Genomic DNA, 23,568 nt, shown 5'->3' on the forward strand with positions numbered 1-23,568 from the left:
AATGGGTCTCAAGACATTGATAATGAAGATATAAGATTACTGTGACTTTTCGTCAAACGCCATATTAATGGCGTGGCATCAAAGTTCATCAATTCGCCATGACACACGAAATTGCTATAACTTCGGTGTTCAAGGTTCAATCTCCCTCAAACTACATGTGTGTGTCAACAGCCCCCCCCTGAAAGCTGTCAGACGGGTTTAAGGAATGGGCGTGCCAATATAACTGACTAGTGCCCCCTAAAGGGTAGCCCCGGCACTACGATTGGCCTACAGCTACGAAAATCGACGGGGACATGTGTCTTTTCACGACAAAGAAATAAGTCTCTTGGATAGATATGCTAGAGTAAACAGGAAGCCGGCCATTTTGGATTTGGTGGCCATTTTGGCCATATTCTGCATATTTACTTTGATATACTTCTCGTAGAGCTTTCCTCAGATCAACTTAAAATTTATATGAGTCTAATCACAACAAGATGGAGATTCAAAGTTATCAAAATTTTATTTTTTCGTCAGAGCCTCTGACCATGGCGTGGCGTCAAAGTTTGATGAAACGCCATCAACACATGTGTTTCTGTATCTCAGACATATTTGGTCTGATCAAATCCAAACTAGACACATAAGACAAGATTCCCAACCTTGCCGCAGTGCCGAACGCATGCAACGCGGAGACGAGCGCTTGCTCATCCAACGTTCTCTCTTCCCCGACCGCAACAGACTTGGAACGCGCGTGTGCTCGGGCCCGTTAGTGCTACAACGTAGCCCTAGTTAGGGCCCGAGCACCTCCGGTGGGAGGCCCTATTGAAATTGAAAGGATTATTCCTATTATTATTACATTCCAAATGAATTGGCTTTTTGAGGGCTTTAACATGCTCAAAAAGTTGCCAAACGTTGCAGTAAATTAGACAGTGGTGAAAATGTACGTATTCTGGAGTATTTGGAAATGGGCGTGGCAAAATGGCTCAACAGCGCCACCTGGAACGCAGCCCCTAGGTTTCCCCATGGCCGATCTTCACCAAAATCGGGGGAAAGGTGTATCGTGACTAATCATACAAAAAAGCTTCAAGGAGCATTATGAAAAAAGCAACAGGAAGCCCGCCATCTTGGTTTTGGTGGCCATTTTGGCCATATTCTGCATATTTACTTTGATATACTTCTCGTAGAGCTTTCCTCAGATCAACTTAAAATTTATATGAGTCTAATCACAACAAGATGGAGATTCAAAGTTATCAAAATTTTATTTTTTCGTCAGAGCCTCTGACCAAGGCGTGGCGTCAAAGTTTGATGAAACGCCATCAACACATGTGTTTCTGTATCTCAGACATATTTGGTCTGATCAAATCCAAACTAGACACATAAGACAAGATTCCCGACCTGAAGACATCTACACAGAAATCGTGACTTAAAATCACAGCGCCCCCTGGTGGCTACAGGAAGTGAAGCGTTTATCCTTGCCGCAGTGCCGAACGCATGCAACGCGGAGACGAGCGCTTGCTCATCCAACGTTCTCTCTTCCCCGACCGCAACAGACTTGGAACGCGCGTGTGCTCGGGCCCGTTAGTGCTACAACGTAGCCCTAGTTATTATTATTATTCTCCGCCAAGTTCAATTGGCTTTTTGAGGGCTTTCCCATGCTCAAAAAGTTGCTAGACTTTGCAGTAAATTAGAAATGTGTGAAAATGGCCATATTCTGTAGGATTTGGAAATAGGCGTGGCAAAATAGCTCAATAGCGCCACCTACGGATAAGCCCCTCATTTAGCATTCACCGATCCTCACCAAAAAAAGGCCCAAGCTGTGTATTGTGACCAGACGCACAAAAAAGTCTCTCAGTGCGTTATGAAAACAGCAACAGGAAGTCCGCCATTTTGGATTTAGTTGCCATTTTGGCGATATTCCACGTATTTACTTTGATGTACTTGTCGTAGAGCTTTCATCGGATCAACTTAAAATTTAGACGAGTGTCATCACAACAATATGGACTACTAAAGTTATCAAAAAAATCAACTTTTCGTGAGAGCGTGTGACCGTGGCGTGGCGTCAAAGTTTGATTAAACGCCATCAAAACACGGGCGTCTGTATCTCGGACATATTTGGTCTAATATAGTCCAAAATACACACAGAAGACAAGAGTCGCAACCCGAAGACAACAACACAGAAATCGTGACTTAAAATCACAGCGCCCCCTGGTGGCAGCAGGAAATGTCTTGTTTTTGGTACGTCTCACACTTGGAAGTATTTCTCCTCATCCCCTTTGCACAACCATGTGAAACTATGTCAAATGGGTCTCAAGACATTGATAATGAAGATATAAGATTACTCTGACTTTTCGTCAAACGCCATATTAATGGCGTGGCATCAAAGTTCATCAATTCGCCATGACACACGAAATTGCTATAACTTCGGTGTTCAAGGTTCAATCTCCCTCAAACTACATGTGTGTGTCAACAGCCCCCCCCTGAAAGCTGTCAGATGGGTTTAAGGAATGGGCGTGGCAATATAACTGACTAGCGCCCCCTAAAGGGCAGCCCCGGCACTACGATTGGCCTACAGCTACGAAAATCGACGGGGACATGTGTCTTTTCATGACAAAGAAATAAGTCTCTTGGATAGATATGCTAGAGTAAACAGGAAGCCGGCCATTTTGGATTTGGTGGCCATTTTGGCCATATTCTGCATATTTACTTTAATATACTTGTCGTACAGTTTTCATCAGATCAACTTAAAATTTAGATGAGTGTCTTCACAAGAAGATGAAGTACTAAACTTATCAAAACATCAACTATAGGTTACAGCGTGTAACCGTGGCCAGGCATCAAAGTTTGATTACACGCCATAGAAACACGAGCGTCTGTATCTCAGACATATTTGGTTCAATCAACTCCAAACTAGGCATGTAAGACAAGAGTCGCGACCTGAAGACATCTACAAAGACACCACGACTTAAAATCACAGCGCCACCTGCTGGCTACAGGAAGTGAAGCGTTTATCCTTGCCGCAGTGCAAAAAAACCCATGCAACGCGGAGACGAGCGCTTGCTCATCGAATGCTGTCTCTTCCCCGACTGCGACAGACTTGGAACGCGCGTGTGCTCGGGCCCGTTAGTGCTACAACGTAGCCCTAGTTATTAGGGCCCGAGCACCGAATGGTGAGAGGCCCTATTGAAATTGTAAGGATTATTCTTATTATTATTATTATTATTATTATTATTGTGACTAAAGTGAATTGGCTTTTTGAGGGCTTTAACATGCTGAACTTCTTACCAAACTTTGCAGAAAATTAGAGAGTGGTGAAAATTTACGTATTCTGGTGTATTTGGAAATGGGCGTGGCAAAATGGCTCAACAGCGCCCCCTGGAACCCAGCCCCTAGGTTTCCACATAACCGATTTTCACCAAAATCGGGCAAGAGGTGTATCGTGACTAATCATGAAAAAAAGTCACAAAGGGCATTATGAAAAACGCAACAGGAAGCCCACCATTTTGGATTTAGTGGCCATTTTGGCCATTTTGGCCATTTTTGCTTTGACGTACTTGTCCCAGGGCTTTCATCAAATCAACTTTAAATTTAGATGAGTGTCATCACAACAAGATGGAGAAAAAAGTTGACTGAAAAAATCAACTTTTCGCCACACCGTGTGACCTTGGCGTGGCGTCAAAGTTTGATTAAACGCCATCAAAACACGAGCTTCTGTATCTCGCACATACATGATCCAATCAAATCCAAACTACACACATAAGACAAGAGTCCCGGCCTGAAGACATCTACACTGAAATCATTTCTTAAAATCACAGCGCCCCCTGGTGGCTACAGGAAATGTATTTTTTTTTGCATGTCTTACACTTGGATGTATTTCTCCTCATCCACTGACCTCAACCATGTCAAACTCTATCAAATGGGTCTCAAGACATTGATAATGAAGATATAAGATTACTGTGACTTTTCGTCAAACACAGTATTAATGGCGTGGCATCAAAGTTCATCAACTCGCCGTGAAACAGGAAATTGCTGTAACTTCCGTGTTCATTGTTCCATCTCCCTCAAACTACATGTGTGTATCAACAGCCCCCCCTGAAGATATTAATAGGGTTTTAAGAAATGGGCGTGGCCAAAAAAATGACTAGCACCACCTAAAGGGCAGCCCCGGCACTACGATTGGCCGACATGTACAAAAATCTATGGGGACATGTGTCTTTTCATATCAAATAAATAAGTCTCTTGGATTGATATGTTAGATCAAACAGGAAGCCCGCCATTTTGGATTTGGTGGCCATTTTGACCATATTCACCATTTTTACTTTGACATACTTGTCCCAGGGCTTTCATCAGATCAACTTCAAATTCAGATGAGTGTCATCACAACAAGATGGAGATAAAAAATGATTTAGGGATTCGTCCTTCGTCGCACCGTGTAACCGTGGCGTGGCGTCAAAGTTCATCGACTCGCCGCGAAACACGAAATTGCTGTAACTTCAGTGTTCATGGTTCCATCTCACTCAAACTACATGTGTGTATCAACAGCCCCCCCCTGAAGATATTCATATGGTTTTAAGAAATGGGCGTGGCAAAAAAACTGACTAGCGCCCCCTAAAGGGCAGCCCCGGCGCTACGATTGGCCGACTTGTACAAAAAATGATTAGGGCATGTGTCTTTTCATTACAAACAAATAAGTCTCTTGGATCAATATGTTAGATCAAACAGGAAGTCCGCCATTTTGAATTTAGTGGCCATTTTGACCATATTCACCATTTTTACTTTGATGTACTTGTCCCAGGGCTTTCATCAGTTTAACTTTAAATTCAGATGAGTGTCATGACAACAAGATGGAGATAAAATCTGATTTAGGGATTTATCCTTCGTCAAACCGTGTAACCGTGGCGTGGCGTCAAAGTTCATCAACTCGCCGTGAAACACAAAATGCAGTTACTTCAGTGTTCAAGGTTCTATCTCACTCAAACTACAGGTGTGTATCATCAGCCCCCCCCCCCCCCTGAAGATATTCATATGGTTTTAAGGCCGTGTGACCGTGGCGTCGAAGTTTGATTAAACGCCATCAAAACACGAGGTTCTGTATCTCTGACATATATTGTCCAATCAAGTCCAAACTAGACATGTAAGACTAGAGTCCCGGCCTGATGACATCTACACAGAAATCATGACTTTAAATCACAGCGCCCCCTGGTGGCTACAGGAAGTGACGCCTTTATTGTCCAATTGAGTCCAAACTAGACATGTAAGACTAGAGTCCCAGCCTGATGACAGCTACACAGAAATCATGACTTTAAATCACAGCGCCCCCTGGTGGCTACAGGAAGTGAAGCATTTATTGTCCAATTGAGTCCAAACTAGACATGTAAGACTAGAGTCCCAGCCTGATGACATCTACACAGAAATCATGACTTTAAATCACAGCACCCCCTGGTGGCTACAGGAAGTGAAGCTTTTATCCTTGCCACAGATAGGAAAACGCATCCAACGCGGAGACGTGCGCTTGGTCATCGACCGCTCTCTCCCCCGAGCGCAACAGGCTTCAACGTGCAGGTGCTCGGGCCCGCAAGTGCTACAACGTAGCCCTAGTTAGGGCCCGAGCACCGAATGGTGAGAGGCCCTATTGAAATTGTAATGATTATTATTATTATTATTATTATTTTTCCGGCAAAAGGATGGGCTTTTTTAGGGCTTTAACGTGCTCAAAAAGTTATGAAACTTTGCAGTAAATTAGTAAGTGGTGAAAATGTACGTATTCTGGAGTAATTTGAAATGGGCGTGGCTAAATGGCTCAACAGCGCCCCCTGGAACCCAGCCCCTAGGTTTCCACATAACCGTTTTTCACCAAAATCGGGCAAGATGTGTATCGTGACTAATCATGAAAAAAAGTCACAAGGGGCATTATGAAAAATGCAACAGGATGCCCGCCATTTTGGATTTAGTGGCCATTTTGGCCATTTTGGCCATTTTTACTTTAATGTACTTGTCCCAGGGCTTTCATCAAATCAACTTCAAATTCAGATGAGTGTCATCACAACAAGATGGAGAAAAAAGTTGACTTAAAAAAATCAACTTTTCGTTACACCGTGTGACCGTGGCGTCAAAGTTTGATTAAACGCCATCAAAACACGAGGTTCTGTATCTCAGACATATTTGGACCAATCGATTCCAAACTATACACATAAGACAAGGGTCCCGGACTGATGACATCTGCACTGAAATTATGACTTAATATCACAGTGCCCCCTGGTGGCAACAGGAAATGTCTTTTTTTTTGCATGTCTTACACTTGGATGTAATTCTCCTCATCCACTGACCTCAACCATGTCAAACTCTATCAAATGGGTCTCAAGACATTGATAATGAAGATATAAGATTACTGTGACTTTTCGTCAAACACAGTATTAATGGCGTGGCATCAAAGTTCATCAGCTCGCCGTGAAACACGAAATTGCTCTAACTTCCGTGTTCATGGTTCCATCTCACTCAAACTACATGTGTGTGTTAACATCCCCCCCCTGAAGATATTCATATGGTTTTAAAGAATGGATGTGGCAAAAAAACTGACTAGCGCCCCCTAAAGGTCGGCCCCGGCAGTACGATTGGCCGACATGTACAAAAATTGAGTATGGCATGTGTCTTTTCATAACAAACAAATAAGTCTCTTGGATCGATATGTTAGACCAAACAGGAAGCCCGCCATTTTGGATTCAGTGGCCATTTTGACCATATTCCACATTTTTACTTTGACATACTTGTCCCAGGGCTTTCATCAGTTTAACTTTATATTTAGATGAGTGTCATCACAACAAGATGGAGATAAAAAAGGATTTAGGGATTGTTTTTTCGTCACACCGTGTGACCGTGGCGTTGCGTCAAAGTTCATCAACTCGCCGTGAAACACGAAATGCTGTTACTTCAGTGTTCATGGTTCTATCTCACTCAAACTACATGTGTGTATCAACAGCCCCCCCCCCCTGAAGATATTCATATGGTTTTGAGGCCGTGTGACCGTGGCGTTGAAGTTTGATTAAACGCCATCAAAACACGTGATTCTGTATCTCGGACATATATTGTCCAATCGAGTCCAAACTAGACATGTAAGACTAGAGTCCCAGCCTGATGACATCTACACAGAAATCATGACTTTAAATCACAGCGCCCCCTGGTGGCTACAGGAAGTGAAGCATTTATTGTCCAATTGAGTCCAAACTAGACATGTAAGACTAGAGTCCCAGCCTGATGACATCTACACAGAAATCATGACTTTAAATCACAGCTCCCCCTGGTGTCTACAGGAAGTGAAGCTTTTATCCTTGCCACAGAGAGGAAAACGCATCCAACGTGGAGACGTGCGCTTGGTCATTGACCGCTCTCTCCCCCAACGGCAACAGGCTTCAACGTGCAGGTGCTCGGGCCCGCAAGTGCTACAACGTAGCCCTAGTTATTATTATTATTATTGTGACTAAAGTGAATTGGCTTTTTGAGGGCTTTAACATGCTGAACTTCTTACCAAACTTTGCAGAAAATTAGAGAGTGGTGAAAATTTACGTATTCTGGTGTATTTGGAAATGGGCGTGGCAAAATGGCTCAACAGCGCCCCCTGGAACCCAGCCCCTAGGTTTCCACATAACCGATTTTCACCAAAATCGGGCAAGAGGTGTATCGTGACTAATCATGAAAAAAAGTCACAAAGGGCATTATGAAAAACGCAACAGGAAGCCCGCCATTTTGGATTTAGTGGCCATTTTGGCCATTTTGGCGATTTTTACTTTAATGTACTTGTCCCAGGGCTTTCATCAAATCAACTTTAAATTTAGATGAGTGTCATCACAACAAGATGGAGAAAAAAGTTGACTTAAAAAATCAACTTTTCGTCTCACCGTGTGACCTTGGCGTGGCGTCAAAGTTTGATTAAACGCCATCAAAACACGAGCTTCTGTATCTCGCACATACATGATCCAATCAAATCCAAACTACACACATAAGACAAGAGTCCCGGCCTGAAGACATATACACTGAAATAATTTCTTAAAATCACAGCGCCCCCTGGTGGCAACAGGAAATGTCTTTTTTTTTGCATGTCTTACACTTGGATGTATTTCTCCTCATCCACTGACCTCAACCATGTCAAACTGTATCAAATGGGTCTCAAGACATTGATAATGAAGATATAAGATTACTGTGACTTTTCGTCAAACACAGTATTAATGGCGTGGCATCAAAGTTCATCAGCTCGCCGTGAAACACGAAATTGCTGTAACTTCCATGTTCATGGTTCCATCTCACTCAAACTACATGTGTGTGTTAACATCCCCCCCCTGAAGATATTCATATGGTTTTAAGAAATGGGCGTGGCAAAAAAACTGACTAGCGCCCCCTAAAGGTCGGCCCCAGCACTACGATTGGCCGACATGTACAAAAATTGAGTATGGCATGTGTCTTTTCATAACAAACAAATAAGTCTCTTGAATCGATATGTTAGACCAAACAGGAAGCCCGCCATTTTGGATTCAGTGGCCATTTTGACCATATTCCACATTTTTACTTTGATGTACTTGTCCCAGGGCTTTCATCAGTTTAACTTTAAATTCAGATGAGTGTCATCACAACAAGATGGAGATAAAAACTTTAAATCACAGCTCCCCCTGGTGTCTACAGGAAGTGCAGCGTTTATTGTCCAATTAAGTCCAAACTAGACATGTAAGACTAGAGTCCCGGCCTGATGACATCTACACAGAAATCATGACTTTAAATCACAGCGCCCCCTGGTGGCTACAGGAAGTGACGCCTTTATTGTCCAATTGAGTCCAAACTAGACATGTAAGACTAGAGTCCCAGCCTGATGACATCTACACAGAAATCATGACTTTAAATCACAGCGCCCCCTGGTGGCTACAGGAAGTGAAGCGTTTATCCTTGCCGCAGAGAGGAAAACGCATCCAAAGCGGAGACGTGCGCTTGGTCATCGACCGCTCTCTCCCCCGACCGCAACAGACTTCAACGTGCAGGTGCTCGGGCCCGCAAGTGCTACAACGTAGCCCTAGTTGAGACTTGATATTTTACAGATTAAACATACACTTTATGACTTTAAATAAAAAAGAAAACAAGTACAATGAAATACATAGAACTTTAAGTAAATTTAAAATGTAAACATTTATTTTTTCTGCACTGGTTATTCTATGAAATCAACGTTCAAATTTTTTAAAATTTTAATCTGTCATCTCTTCTTAATTGTAAATATATATTAACAAAATGTAGTGATCATTGTAAACATCAATAATAATAATAATAATAATAAGGATTATATTAATAACAATAACCATTTGCTATGGAAAACTACATATCGCCACCATTTTCAAGAACCAATGGTTTTCAGTATAATTCCTTCTGTAAAATAAAGGTTTTCATATCGGCAAACATAAACAAGGATACTCATATGTCTGTTAAAGGCTCATATTGGCAGATTATCGGCAAACTGATAAATCGGTCGGGCTCTGGCTATTTAACTTCCAGCCTGATTAGGGCCCACAACAGATGCACAAAAGAATGGTTTCCAACCAGCAAACAGTGGGACAGAGAATAATTACCATGAGATGCAGTGATAACAGACACAATGTGTTTAAGAGATGGCACACAGAGGTATCCACGGACCTGTCAGTTTGGTGTAGGCCTCCATGTCGTCTATGGCCGTGGAGAGAGTGAACTTCTTCCCTTTTGAGCCTTTAATCTGGATGTGTGTATCTGCTTTTACAAAGGCCTCAGTGATCCTAAAGAGACACCAGACGCATTATCACCTTTCAGAACGACTACAGGGCAGAGCAAACAAGCTACGTCCAAGCAATGAGCTACTCACATGATCTCTATGATGTTGCAAACACTGTGCTGGTAGGCTCTTGTGTGGAGACAGTTCCTCGTGTGGAACATGTCATACAGATTGCCCACCTCCTGTTTAAAGAATCACTTGTGTTTAGTCACAGTTTAAACGTTTAACTTAGACGTTTTTTAAAAAGCTGATCAGAAGGAAAACGTAAGAGAGTTGTTACTTTGTTTTTGGTACAGATTTGCTTCTGCCCGTCCACCTCACACACCCTGGCGAACATAAGGCAGCGCTGATAATCAAAGTTGTTCTTGATGCCCAGGTGGTAGCAGTCCCTAAGAGGAGAAACATGTGAACAGATGGGCCATAATCCTCACAAGGATTTTGGAAACCCTTATTAAAACAAACTAACAAGTCAATAATACTCACCTCGCAAAGTAGTCCCACTTATCCACATCAATGCCATTTCTTTTGTTGGCCACAATCTCATAGAGAAAGGACTTGGCCTCTGGGCGGCCTCTGTAACGCCGCTAAGTCAGAAAACAGAGACATGAGATTCTGATATATTAGGCAAGTATCTTTAAGGATTAAAAATAATATTAACTCTGGTTTCCAGAGGAAAGTCATAACACAATGCATAGAACTAATGTGGCATTATTAGCATCTGCTGCATACACACTAATAATCTGTAGTTTGCACTGTTAATGGGTGCATGGATTAGTCCATATGCAGGTCAGGTCAAATTATTACTGTTAACCGAGTGTGAGGAACATTAAGTTGCACATTAGTCACTGGTTTTTGTATCTTGTAGGAAGTGAAAGTTTATTCTGCACATTTCTGCTCATGCCTCCATCCCATTGGAACTGAAATTTAGGGCAAATCAGACCCATAGAATGAATTACAACTGAAGACACTGAAAAATGTGCAGTTGGGAAGCTGACAGAGAGAGAGTGCAATGTCGGACCCTCATCTTATTATAATGTGAGGAATCTCTGTCTGTGCTTCTGTCCGTATGATGGTAATTTACACATCTCACAGTTCAGTACATCGACTTTAAACTTGCAAAGTTTTTCGCAGGTGGATCAAAGAAGTGGAGTCGCAAATTTGTTGTAATTTCGACTGTTGAAATGTTAAAAATGAAAAAAACTTTGAATGAAATAGTGCTCAGTAGCAGCAGAGGCACAGATTCAAGGCTATAAATCTGAGCCTACTCTTCAGCTGCCGCCTGGATCCATTTTACTGGAACTAAATTTAATCCACAGTTCCTCTAGTCAAATAAAGTTTTAGTTCCAGAGTTCCTCAAAAGGTTCTTGGTTCCTTTGGTTAAGTTCCTGCAGTAGAACAGTAAGACTATAATACTAATACAAGTATCAACTGATCTCATATAGGCAGAACTAGAAGTTACCCCCTCAGCTTCAGCTCCATTAGTGTCCAATGGTCCAGCAATCTGCTCCTTGATGAACACCAGGTCCTCAGGCAGCACCAGGCCGTGCTGCTCCATCACCGGCTTCAAGTTGTTGTCCTCAACCAGGTAATCAAACATTTTCAAAGAGGCCTGCTCGTGCTGAAACACACACAGAATCATTTATTAATATTATATAGTAATAGTAATTTATGGAAACTTACACAGTCACAACTTGTAAAATGAAAGCAAACAGAAGGAGCTTATCTTAAAATATGACTCCTGCAAACACGAATGCTTATCGGTCACGTTTGCGCATGTCTGTGGTCATCACTTAAATAATGACTGTGTGTTTATAAGCTCTTAATGTCTCTTATCAGTGACGCTTATCATTACGACCATTGCAACCACTACCTTAGACCTAAGCTGTCCTGCTGAGAGGCCAGGTGACACTGACTGCTTTGAGTAAGAACTTCGTTTTTACAGTTATTTTAACCGCTAATAGAAAAGCTCCCTTTCTTCCCGATGTTGTTTATTGCTCTAACGTCATCCCATCTGCTACAACAAATATCAAACTTTACGTGTTAAAGTTTCAGTGTGTAGAATTTAGTGACATCTAGTGGTGAGGTTGCATGCTGCAGCTGAATACCCCTCAGTTCACCCTCCCCTTCCAGACATGACAGAGAACTTGTAGCAGCCCTCAGTTGTCATAAAAACCTAAAAATTATTGAGTTTGACCAGTTTGGACTTATGTAAAAAACATGGCGGCCTCCGTAGAGAGGACCCACTTCAGATGTAAATATAAAGTATTTAAATATAAAAGGGTAAAGAAAACAACAATTTGTACAGGTTTCATCTGCAGCTGTTTTAAACATGACATCACCTATTCAAGGTTTTACCCCTTTATGGTGAGAGGATGTGTCTCTGATCTTTCCAGCAAAATGACAGATAAACACCTCACAAACTCGTAGGCCCTGTCCAGACATGATTCAGTTCATCTGTTCACATCTGGTATTAAAATACGTCTGGAATTCCTTCTCCAGTGAGCACCTGTGAGCAAATCTCATTACCTGATCCATATGCAAATAAACACGTCGCCATTTGTGATCACAAAGATCAAATGATGATGTTTTCAGCCGGTTCCAACTACACAGATGTGTCTGTTGTCATTAGCGGCTTTCCGACATTCACTGAACTCTGGAGGAGGCGTACGTGTGAACGCAAATGTCAGAGAGAAAGCTTCCAGAGTTTCTGCACCTGGCTCCTAAGGATTGGTTGTTGGTGTGAACGTGTCTGAGCAGACACTCTCCCACTGGGTGGTTCAGATGTGAAAGGCAAAGGGAAAATGGCTTATGTGACCTTGTATCTCCTTGAACTAATTGTTTTGTTTGACACTCCTATGGCCCGAGAAAGGATTCCACATCTTCCTGGTACTGTGCAGGATCCGCAGAGGGTCACCGAGGAAACGGGGCAGGGTCAAACAGAAGAGGAGGAGGAGAGGATGAGGCGAGGATGAGGAGGTTGTGAGTGAAACACCCGAGTGACCCAAGGAAACTCGAATATGTATCCCACTTATTTTTAAATGCAACACACACTTACTTTACTCCAATCCCCACATCATCGAGTAACTTCAGCCCCACACCAGTTAGTTTTTGCTCTGGAAGATGAAGCAGACACATGATGAGCTGTCGGATTCAAGTCACATGTGATAAACAAGCGGCTCAACAACATGCAAACACACATCACCGACACCAGCACCGACCTCTGAACACTTTCTCCCACTCCAGCAGACCCTCTCCCCGCAGGTACCGACACGATTCCTCCACACTCCATCCCGTGTAGTCCTCCTCCTCCTCCGACGGTGGTTTCTGGTCCTCCATGCAGAAGAAGCTCGTTCAGGTTGATACAGGAACGGGAAGCTGCAGTTTTACAGCCGGTGATGTTGACCCCACGCTGCCTGACACAGCTGATCGCGCACAGAAGACTTTGGTTTTGTTATTTGACAGGCTGCGTCAAGGTGACCGAAACACCAATAGCACTTACCGTCCAGGATTTCAAAATGAAAGTCCACTGAAACCTCGTTCCCGAAACCCTGCGACTGAATGAAACCAGAGTCTGCGTCTGTCCATCAGCTGAAAGTTTGAGATAAAATGAATCACCCTCCATTTATACTCACAGACTTGTGGTCAGCTCCTGCCCTGCCCTCCTAAAACAACAATTGGACACAATGACTCGAAATACTTCTGACTGATCAGTGAGGTCAGTCAAGTTTTTCTACATTCATAATGTGGACACAGTCATAATGATGATGTGCTAAGGATCATTCACTGACTCTGTTGCTTTCACACTCCCTTGCTTTGTGCTTTATAATCCTGAAGGGCAGGTCTAAATTGTTTCTTTATGAGCTCTATGACCATGCTCTTATATCTAACTCCATAACCACCAACTAACAATCATTTATTCTATACACACTGTCTGTAATGTGACGAGTGGAACTTTGTATGAAGAATAAAAGCAGAGTGATCACACGCGATTTTGATTGTTTTCACAACCTCATTAACAACACAATAACATGTGATGTAACTGAATCCACGGAACTCTAGACTGCGCCTTACCGAGCTGTCTTCATGCTCTCCACTGTGGCAAAGCTGTCTTACCGCACCACAATCATATCTGTGATCAATATTCAATGTGATCAATAAGTCAAAACTCTTTTCTCACTTATTAGAGTGGAAATTTGTGGAAATCAATAATTCAAAAATGTAGTTCAAGATATCTACAACTTTGATTGTACCCGTAAAAACTAAATTTAAGATCCTGAAAACCCTTAAAAAGTACAAGTGGCGACTTCCGGCGGTGACACTGGAGCGCGTGGTTGCTTAAACAAACACCTCCCGGTCGGTCGGAGTTTATCCCCCAATTTAAATACAAATGACTCTTAAACTTTGTTCTCAATAATGATGGAAGGGGAAAAACACAAGAAGAGCAAGGGAAAGCTACACGGAAAAGTGGATAAAACTGGTAAAACAGTGAATGAAGGGGCCAGCATGGACGAACGGCAAGAGTGTCATGGTGGACGCAGCCAAAACACCGAGCTAACACTAGCTTCAGAGGATATGGACGGTAACATCGCCGCCACACGGGAAGATATAAGAAATATGGTCACGGAGATGAAGTCTGAACTGGGGAACTTCCGAACCGGAATCAGAGAAGACCTGAAAAAGGAGATAACTGACTTACGAGAGGAAATTCAACAGAAGCTGGGCGCAGTGGTAGCCGACCTCAGAGCTACAGCTGACAGAGTGGGTGAAGCAGAGACGCGCGTAGCCGACCTGGAGGAGTGCCACGCTGACTTCCAGGAGGTGCTCAACAGGTCACTGCAAACTCAGGAACGCTTACAGATGAAGCCCACGGACCTGGGAGCACGCTCAAGGCACAACAATCTCCGCATCTATGGCATCCCAGAGGGGACCGAGGTAAACAACATTCAGGAGTTTATTGACAATTTCATTAAAAAAGAGTTGGAGCCCCTCGCCGAAGCCGAACTTGGTTTACAGCGGTGCCACAGAGCGCTCGGCCCCAGGCCACCAAATGATGCGCAGCCCAGGTCAGTGATTGCATACTTCCAGGAGTTTAAAACTAAAGAACTGGTGCTACACTCTGCCTGGAAGAAGAAGGAGATCTACCACAGCGGCAGGAGGATTTACTTCGACCACGATTACCCCGCTGAAACTCTGGCAAAGAGGAAGGAGTACGCGCAAATAAGGAGAACTCTTCGTGAAAAAGGAATACGATTCCAAACACCACCACCAGCCAAACTACGAGTCTTCTTCGACAGCGGGCCGATAACCTACGGGAGTGCGGCAGAAGCGGCGCGGGACCTAAAGATCAGAGGAATCTCCGTCGAGCTTGAGAACCCGCGCCGATGTGCCTGGGACCCCGGGGAGGACGAAGGGGACCTGGCAGCAAGCAGGTGCTACATCCACCCGACAGAGCCGCCAGGAGCAGATCCAGGAGAAGCTGCGAGGCTTTCACCGGCCAAAATAGAGAGACAGGGAGATCGGGAGGTAACAAACTCACACGCGTTTATACATAATAAAATGCAAAGAACCGGGTAAGCAAGATTACTGCCCAGTTAAGGACATTAATTAATGTGTTTTGTTTTAAGGGATGAAACTGTATGCCCCTGAAGTGTTTACGTGAAGGCTGTCTGTTGCTTCCCTTTCAACCTCCTCCTCCCCACTAGGAGGAATTTATTTATTTTTCCTACACTCAGGGCTCGTGACTGCGACTGATCTGGTCGCATATGCGACTGGAATTTTGGCCGTGCGACTTGATTTGAAATCACGGTCGCACGCGTGTGCCTATAAATATAAGCAAAAATTTCAGGTGTGCGCCTAGATAATGGGCTGCAGAACCAAGTTATAAGCTGGTATGAGCGCTAAAAATAATAAGATCCACGCCCCGCTGGCGAAAACTAGTCCCCTGACAGAAACAAGCGATCAAATAAACTACCCTGACACAAGCGATAGAATGATAGTTGCTGTCACTCGCCCGCTTACACAGAACCCGGAAGCGCTATCGCTGGCAGCGCTAGCAGCGCACCGATCCATAATTCCCATGACGTAATGCATCCTGGAGTCAGCTGATCATGATTCGCGAATTAAGGAGCAGATAGGATAAGCAACAAGCACAGTTAGTAAGCGTGTGTATGATTGGCCATAAGTTTTCGTGAACCTGTCAGGGACAAGATGAAGCGCACAATATCGGATTTGTGGGCCTCTCGAGAACGTTCGGAGCCACCGAACAGACAAGAAACCTCTGACAAGCCTGCATGTACGCCCGATAGCGATAGCGATGTGGAAGACCCGCCCACGGTCACGGCCGATGCGTCGCCAGCCTCCCCGGGCCCAGCGGAGCACGTGGAGGAACCTGTACCAAGCACGTCGACAGCCAGCGAGCCACCGAAAAAGAAGACCAAGACATACTCTTTTCAAAGTGCTTGGCTCACCCATAAAGACTTCCGGGACTGGCTAAGAATCACTACACAAGACGGCAAAACTATTATGCACTGCGCATACTGCAGGGAGTGCGGGCCCGGTACGGCGGGGAATTCAACTTTTGTGACCGGCCACACTTTGTACAAACGCGAGTCGCTGAAGAAACATGGCGACAGCAACGCGCACAAGAAGTGTAGAGTACAGAGTACAAGGTGAGTGTTGTGTAATTATAGCTTAGTGCAGATAAGTTACTTTAAAAAGTTGTGATCTCTGACACTCTGAAATGGGTGGTTCAAAGGTCAGATGAACAACATTGCTTTAGATTAGAGGTACAGGGGCATGTCTTTGAAAGTTTCTGACCATTTTCCCACTTTTTCTAGAACATCTTACACCTTGTAAGCATCATGCTGGTGGCGCAGTGTGAGAGGGGCTTCTCCGCTCAGAGACGAATCAAGAGCTCCACTAGAGCCAGCATGGGTGTGGGCACCGTGGAGGATTTAATCCGCATCTCTGCGGATGGTCCTTCACTGGAGGACTTTGATCCACTTCCTTCTGTAAGGAAGTGGATCAGAGCCGGCCGTAGAGCCAGGAGACCGGAGTTCAGCCGTCCCTGCCCTGTCTAATGAGCTGACTGTTAACGTTGTTGTTTTTTCTTATGTACATGTATGATGTTGAGTAAGTAAGAAACTTAAAGGACATTATATATATATAGTGTTGTAACACTATGGCACATGTAGTAGATAGTAATATGTTGTTCTACTGATCATGACTGTAAAACTGATTATATTTTTAGCTATTAAAGGGACTCTTACCTTTGTTGCATTTTTACACTTTTTTTGGATAAGGTTAAATTGGTATTAATAAGGTAATGACACTCTAAAATGCAAGACAGACCCACCAGGAGTAAAAACAAACAATTATTTCACTCTCATAATATTTAGTGAAAACTTCAACCAATAAAATTCTTCGGACCGAAGGACCTTATTGGCCGACAGACCTGTCTTTTTGCTGCATGGACATGCAGGTTTTCCGTCTGCTTCTTGTGGCGCATTCGGGCCCGCGTCATCAAGGCAATGTATATAACTTACCGGTGCTTCTGAATCCGAATCCATTGCTTTGGTAAACAAAAACTCACGTGCGTGCGCGGAGGCAGTAGGTTGTAAGTGTAAATAAAGTTTCTTCAAAAAAACACCGCGGATGGGAACGAGGGGTTGGGGCATTGGAGGAAGGCGGGATGATTTGAATGTGCTGTAATTCTCAAATGCAACAAAGGTAAGAGTCCCTTTTAATGTCAAAATTAATCCTGATCTGTGAGGCCATTCTTATGTATGATGTTAAGTTATTAAGAAAGGACATTATATATATAGTGTTGTAACACTATGGCACATGTAGGAGATAGTAATATGTTGTTCTACTGATCATGACCGTAAAACTGATTATATTTATAGCTATTAATGTCAAAATCAATCCTGATCTGTGAGTGTCACCATGGTTTCTTAATGTTATAATATTCTTGTTATTTATTTTTCAACAGTTGACTGCAGGTACAAGAGCAGTCTGAGTAATAAAGAATTTGGTTAAAACAAATGGTGTGATTTGTCCTACTTCCCCTACCATCTAAACCACCTAAAATACCGTGCAATTATTTTCCACCTATCAATGTAGGCCTTTATCTAAGCAAGGTCATGCCTTACCTTTTATAATCTGTTCAAACATGTTATTCCAGGTTGTTAACATTGATCAATAGTAGTATTACTTGGTTTGGCCAACGTTTTATAGTGGTGCGCCTAGATTTTTGCTGGTGCTCCCAATTTTTCTGGGTTAGGAGCACAGTGCTCCTAAGCCAAAAAGTTAGTCTGGAGCCCTGTACACTGAATACGAGATAACTTTATTCTTTTCTTTTTTGAAATTACATTGGCTCGCCCTTGGCTTATAGAGTGAATATAGATGACCAAATATGGATGAGGGAACTGGTCACACACAAAGTGCACAAAATACACTCATTAAGGAGGTGTATTATGAGCTGCACTGAAGGGGGGCTCTGGGGGTTAACTACTAGACTACTCCCCCCACAAAAAGAAGTAGTTTTCTACTTCAAAATGGAGGTCTACCTGAGTTTTGTTATATGTTTGTTTGTTTTATTTTGTTTTCATTTGTTGAGTTCATTTTTTGTTTCAAGAACATCTCAAGTTTGGTCACTAATTGTACATAATTATTTTGTTAACTGTGGGTTTAAATGCAATGTCAGGAATATAGGGTAATTACCCTAAATGTCAATGGTTTACACAATCCAATTAAGAGGGGAAAGGTAATTGCAAAGATGAAAAAGGAAAAGCTGCATGTAATGTTTTGGCAGGAGACCCATCTTAGTATCCGGTGTGTGCACGCTGGCGCGTCTTGCTGCCGCTACTCACCGGCTGTTCTTATTGTTTTATTGTGTTTAGTAAGCTCATCTGGCTTCTCGGTTAAAAATGTTGTCCGCCAAGTTTATACTTTCGTCGGCACTCGCCTGGAATACATTGTCGATATTCCACCGACCCGTGGCTGGTCTTCTCCAGTACTCGGCTGCCGAGCTCCTCCGGCTCCGTTCCCACCTGTTTGAGCCTCCGCCTGCGGTGCTGCGCCCTCGGGATGTCATTCTCCTGCACCGCCGAAAATACATTCACCGTGGCTCCCGCCGGAACTTCCATACGGACAACTCCAAACCAATAAAATCCTTCTGGTCCTCCACTCGTCGCCCTCCGAGAAACTCCAGCTGCCGCCGGGTTGATCCCAGCTTGCTAGCCAGCCTACCCAGGTCGGCTAGCACTACTGTCCATATTGACAACTCCACCATCAACTTCGGGCTTCTGAACATCCGCTCACTCACGAGCAGAAGCCATATTGTCCAGGACTACTTCACCGACCGCAAGTATGACTTTTTCTGTTTGACAGAGACGTGGCAGCAGCCAAATGACTTTTCACAACTCAACGACGCTACCCCTCCTGGATTTGTTTACATCTCGCAACCCCGTGGCTCAGGTCGCGGCGGAGGTCTCGCGATAATTCACCGCGAGATTTGGAAAGTGATTCCCGTCTCTGTCCCTGCATCCAGCTCATTTGAGTGCATTGCCTGTAAACTACCTGGCCCTACTCCCACCATTGTGGCCACCGTTTACCGTCCACCTCGGCCCCACTCTGAGTTTTTAAATGACATTGCTGCTCTACTCGCCCATCTCTCCACTCTCTCCCCTAATGTGATTATGCTGGGCGATTTCAACATCCACCTGGACAACACCACTCTCCCCCTCACCTGTGACTTCTCATCCTGCCTTGAGAGCTCTGGTTACCGCATTTTCACTGATTTCCCTACCCACATCAAAGGTCACACACTGGACTTAATATGTTGCTCTGGTCTCACTCCCTCCAACTGCACAGCTGATCCACTCCCCATCACTGACCACTTCCTCCTTTCATTCAATGTCACACTCCGCCTCTCCATGACCAAGCCACCACGTCTCATCTCATTCCGTAATATCAAGGCCATAAATCTTCACACCCTATCCTCCACCATCGCTTCTATACCGGACCCGGACTACTCCTCCTCCCCTGATGAACTGGTTCTCCACTACAATACCTCGCTCACTACCATTCTCAACTCCCTCGCTCCTGTTAAAACTCGGTCTGTCTCATTCTCCCATTCTGCCCCTTGGTTCACCCCTGAACTCTGTTCCATCAAGTCCAAAGGACGTCAACTTGAGCGTCTCCACAAAAAGACTGGTCTCACTGTCCACCATGACATGTACAAAAATCATATCTTACAGTATAAGGACTCTATCGCTTCTGCCAAATCCACTTATTATTCCAGTCTTATTTGTTCCAACCATGGCAACTCCAAGGCACTCTTTTCACTCCTCAACAAAATCCTTCAACCCCCAGATCTCCTACCCCCCCACCTGTACTCTTCGGACACGTGTGACTCCCTTCTTCAGTTTTTTAATCAGAAAGTTAAAAAAATTCACCAGCACTTGAGCCCCACTCCCTCACTTGCCCCCTCCTCTGAACCTCTCCCCTACAGTCTGCCATTTTCCTCTTTCTATCTCCCTGATCCCTCTGCTATCTCTGATCTCATCTGTAAATCAAAACCATCCACATGCCAGTTAGATCCCCTACCTACTGCCCTGGTCATATCCTGCCTCCCCTCACTGCTCCCTCTTATTGCTGCTATCATCCACTCCTCTCTCACTACTGGTTCATTTCCTGCACCCCTCAAAACGGCTGCTGTCTCCCCAATCCTCAAAAAACATGGTTCAGATCCCAACAACTTTAATAACCTCCGCCCCATCTCCAACCTATCTTTCATCTCCAAAATACTTGAGAAAATTGTTACTTCTCAACTCCATTCCCATCTATCTCAAAACAGTTTATATGAACAGTTCCAATCTGGTTTCCGTCCCCGCCATAGCACTGAAACGGCCCTTCTGAAAATCACCAACGACCTCCTTATTGCAGCTGATTCCGGTTTACTATCCATCCTCATCCTCCTTGACCTGAGTGCGGCCTTCGACACAATCTCCCACACCATCCTCCTCAACAGATTATCCTCCATCGGCATCACTGGCATCCCCCTTGACTGGTTCCACTCCTATCTCTCAGACCGCACTCAGTTCATCCAACTCAAATCCTTCCGTTCCCAACCGTCCCCTGTCTCCTCTGGTGTCCCCCAGGGCTCTGTCCTGGGTCCCCTCCTTTTCATTACTTACCTCCTTCCCCTTGGCCTTATTTTCCGTAAATTCAATATTCTTTTTCACTGCTACGCGGATGACACCTACCTACACAGCTACCTCTCCACCAAACCCAACTCCATTCTTCCTCCCTCATCCTTGACAGATTGCCTTTCTGCACTTCATACCTGGTACACCTCAAACTTCCTCAAACTTAACAGTGATAAAACCGAAATCCTTTTAGTCGGTACTAAATCCACTCTACTCAAAGTTGACAGTTTTTCCCTCTCAATTGACAGCTCCATAGTTTCCCCCTCCCCCCAGGTAAAGAGTCTGGGTGTCATCGTCGATGGCTCACTCTCCTTCAAATCTCATATCAACATCACCACCCGCACCGCCTACTTCCATCTCCGTAACATAAATCGCCTCCGTCCCTTCCTCACCCCCCATACCACCTCTATTCTTGTACATAGCCTTGTCACCTCCCGTATCGACTATTGTAATTCTCTCCTCTTTGGTCTCCCCCAGAAATCCCTCCATAAACTCCAACTGGTCCAGAACTCAGCTGCCCGTATCATCTCCCTCACCCCCTCGTTCCACCACATCACCCCCATCCTACAGCAACTCCAAATTCACTTCCGTATCAACTTTAAAATTCTTCTTCATACCTTTAAAGCCATCCACAACCTTGCCCCTCCCTACCTGTCTGACCTCCTTCACACTGCCACCTCCACCCGCTCCCTCAGATCCTCCTCTTCCATCCATCTAACTGTCCCCTCTGCCCGGCTTACCACCATGGGGAGCAGAGCTTTCAGCCGCTCTGCTCCCAAACTCTGGAACTCACTCCCACCTGACATCCGAAACATTGACTCCTTCCCTCAGTTCAAATCCTCTCTCAAAACCCACCTTTTCAGGATTGCATTCTCACTGTAGTTGACATGCTGTTTTTACTTGCACTTTTAATTTTAACTGTTTTGTTATTTGTTTGCTCCTGTTTTAAATTGTAAAGCGTCCTTGAGTGACATGAAAGGCGCTGTGAAATAAAATGTATTGTATTATTATTAACTACATGGAACATGAAAAGTTAAAAAAACTAGGGTTTAAAAATACTTTCCATTCCTCCTATAAGAACGGGAAAAGGAGAGGAGTAGCGATACTGATCTCTAACAGAGTGAATTTCCAACTGGTCTCTAAATTCTGTGACAGTGAGGGTCGATATGTCTTTGTTAAAGGATACCTTGACCAGAAAGAAGTTACATTAGTCAATGTGTATATTCCACCAGGGCAGGACAATTCTTGTATTAGGGAAATTTTTGATTTGATAGCCTCTGAGGCCTCGGGTGTTTTGATATGTGGAGGAGATTGGAACATTCAGTTACAACCTAAACATGACTCTTCTAATAAACTTAAGAAGTTAACTTCTAACGCCAGGATAACAAAAAAAATGCTGATGGAGCTGGGACTGATCGATGTATGGAGGGACTTCCACCCAGAAGAAAAACAATTTACATTCTATTCAGCAAGTAAAAGGGTATACTCAAGAATCGACTATTTTTTTACTTACAACTCAGACAGACACAGACTTAAAGACTGTAGAATAGGGGTCAGAGACATATCTGACCACTCAGCTGTTTATTTAACTGTGCATCTGGATAATAAAAAGAAAAACAGACTCTAGTGACTCAATACAAGCATCTTGAATGACAGGACATGCAAGGAATATGTGCAGAAGGAACTTAAAGATTATATGGACAATAACAATAATGGAGAAGTATCGCCAGGTGTTTTGTGGGACGCTGCAAAAGCAGTGATCAGAGGAAAGCTTATAGCACTGACCTCACACAGAAAAAAGGAAAGATATAAAAAACTGTCTGATTTAGAAGAGAATCTTAAAGTTTTAGAAAGTGAACACAATGAAAGTAAGGAAGCTTATATTCTAGATCAAATAAGAAATGTCAGAAAAGAAATAAACAAACTATGTGAGGAAGAATTAGAGAAAAAAGCCAAATTTGCAAAACAGAGATACTATGAGAATGGACCAAGGGCCCTGAAGCTTCTGGGATGGAGGTTAAGGAAACAACAAGCAGACAGCTCCATATACGAAATAAGGGACCCTGGAACTAAAAAATTATGCCATAAGTTAGAGGATATTGAACATGTTTTTGAAAATTACTATAGAGACTAATATAAGGAACCAAATACAACTAGCCCTCAGGAAATAAGCTCATTTCTGGAGTCAATGGATCTACCCTCAATAGGTGAAGAACAGAATAAAGCCCTGATGGCAGAGATTACAATGGAGGAAATAGGGAAAGCAATCTCTAGGTTAAAAGCAAACAAAGCGCCGGGTACGGACGGCTTCCCAGCCGAGTGGTACAAGGCCTCTAAGGATCAAATAGCACCTATGCTTTCTGATTGCTTTAACTATACACTTAAAAAAGGTGAACCACCAGGTACATGGAGGGAGGCAATCATTTCGGTTATTCCTAAGGAGGGGAAGGACAGAAAAGAATGCAGCTCATATAGACCAATTTCTGTACTCAATATAGACTACAAGTTGTATGCGTCAATATTAGTAAAAAGGTTAGAGCATATAATAGTAGAACTAGTGGATCCAGACCAAACTGGTTTTGTGCGTGAAAGGCAGACACAAGATAATAT

At 43.7% G+C, this 23,568-nt stretch overlaps 1 pseudogene; it reads right to left on the reverse strand.

Annotated features, from left to right (window-relative positions):
• The window catches only part of LOC133005001 (deoxynucleoside triphosphate triphosphohydrolase SAMHD1-like), a 92,027-nt pseudogene that overhangs the window by 42,397 nt on the left and 26,062 nt on the right, over positions 1 to 23,568 (reverse strand).

The sequence above is a fragment of the Limanda limanda genome, chromosome 7, assembly GCF_963576545.1.
Source record: "Limanda limanda chromosome 7, fLimLim1.1, whole genome shotgun sequence".
NCBI lineage: Eukaryota > Metazoa > Chordata > Actinopteri > Pleuronectiformes > Pleuronectidae > Limanda > Limanda limanda.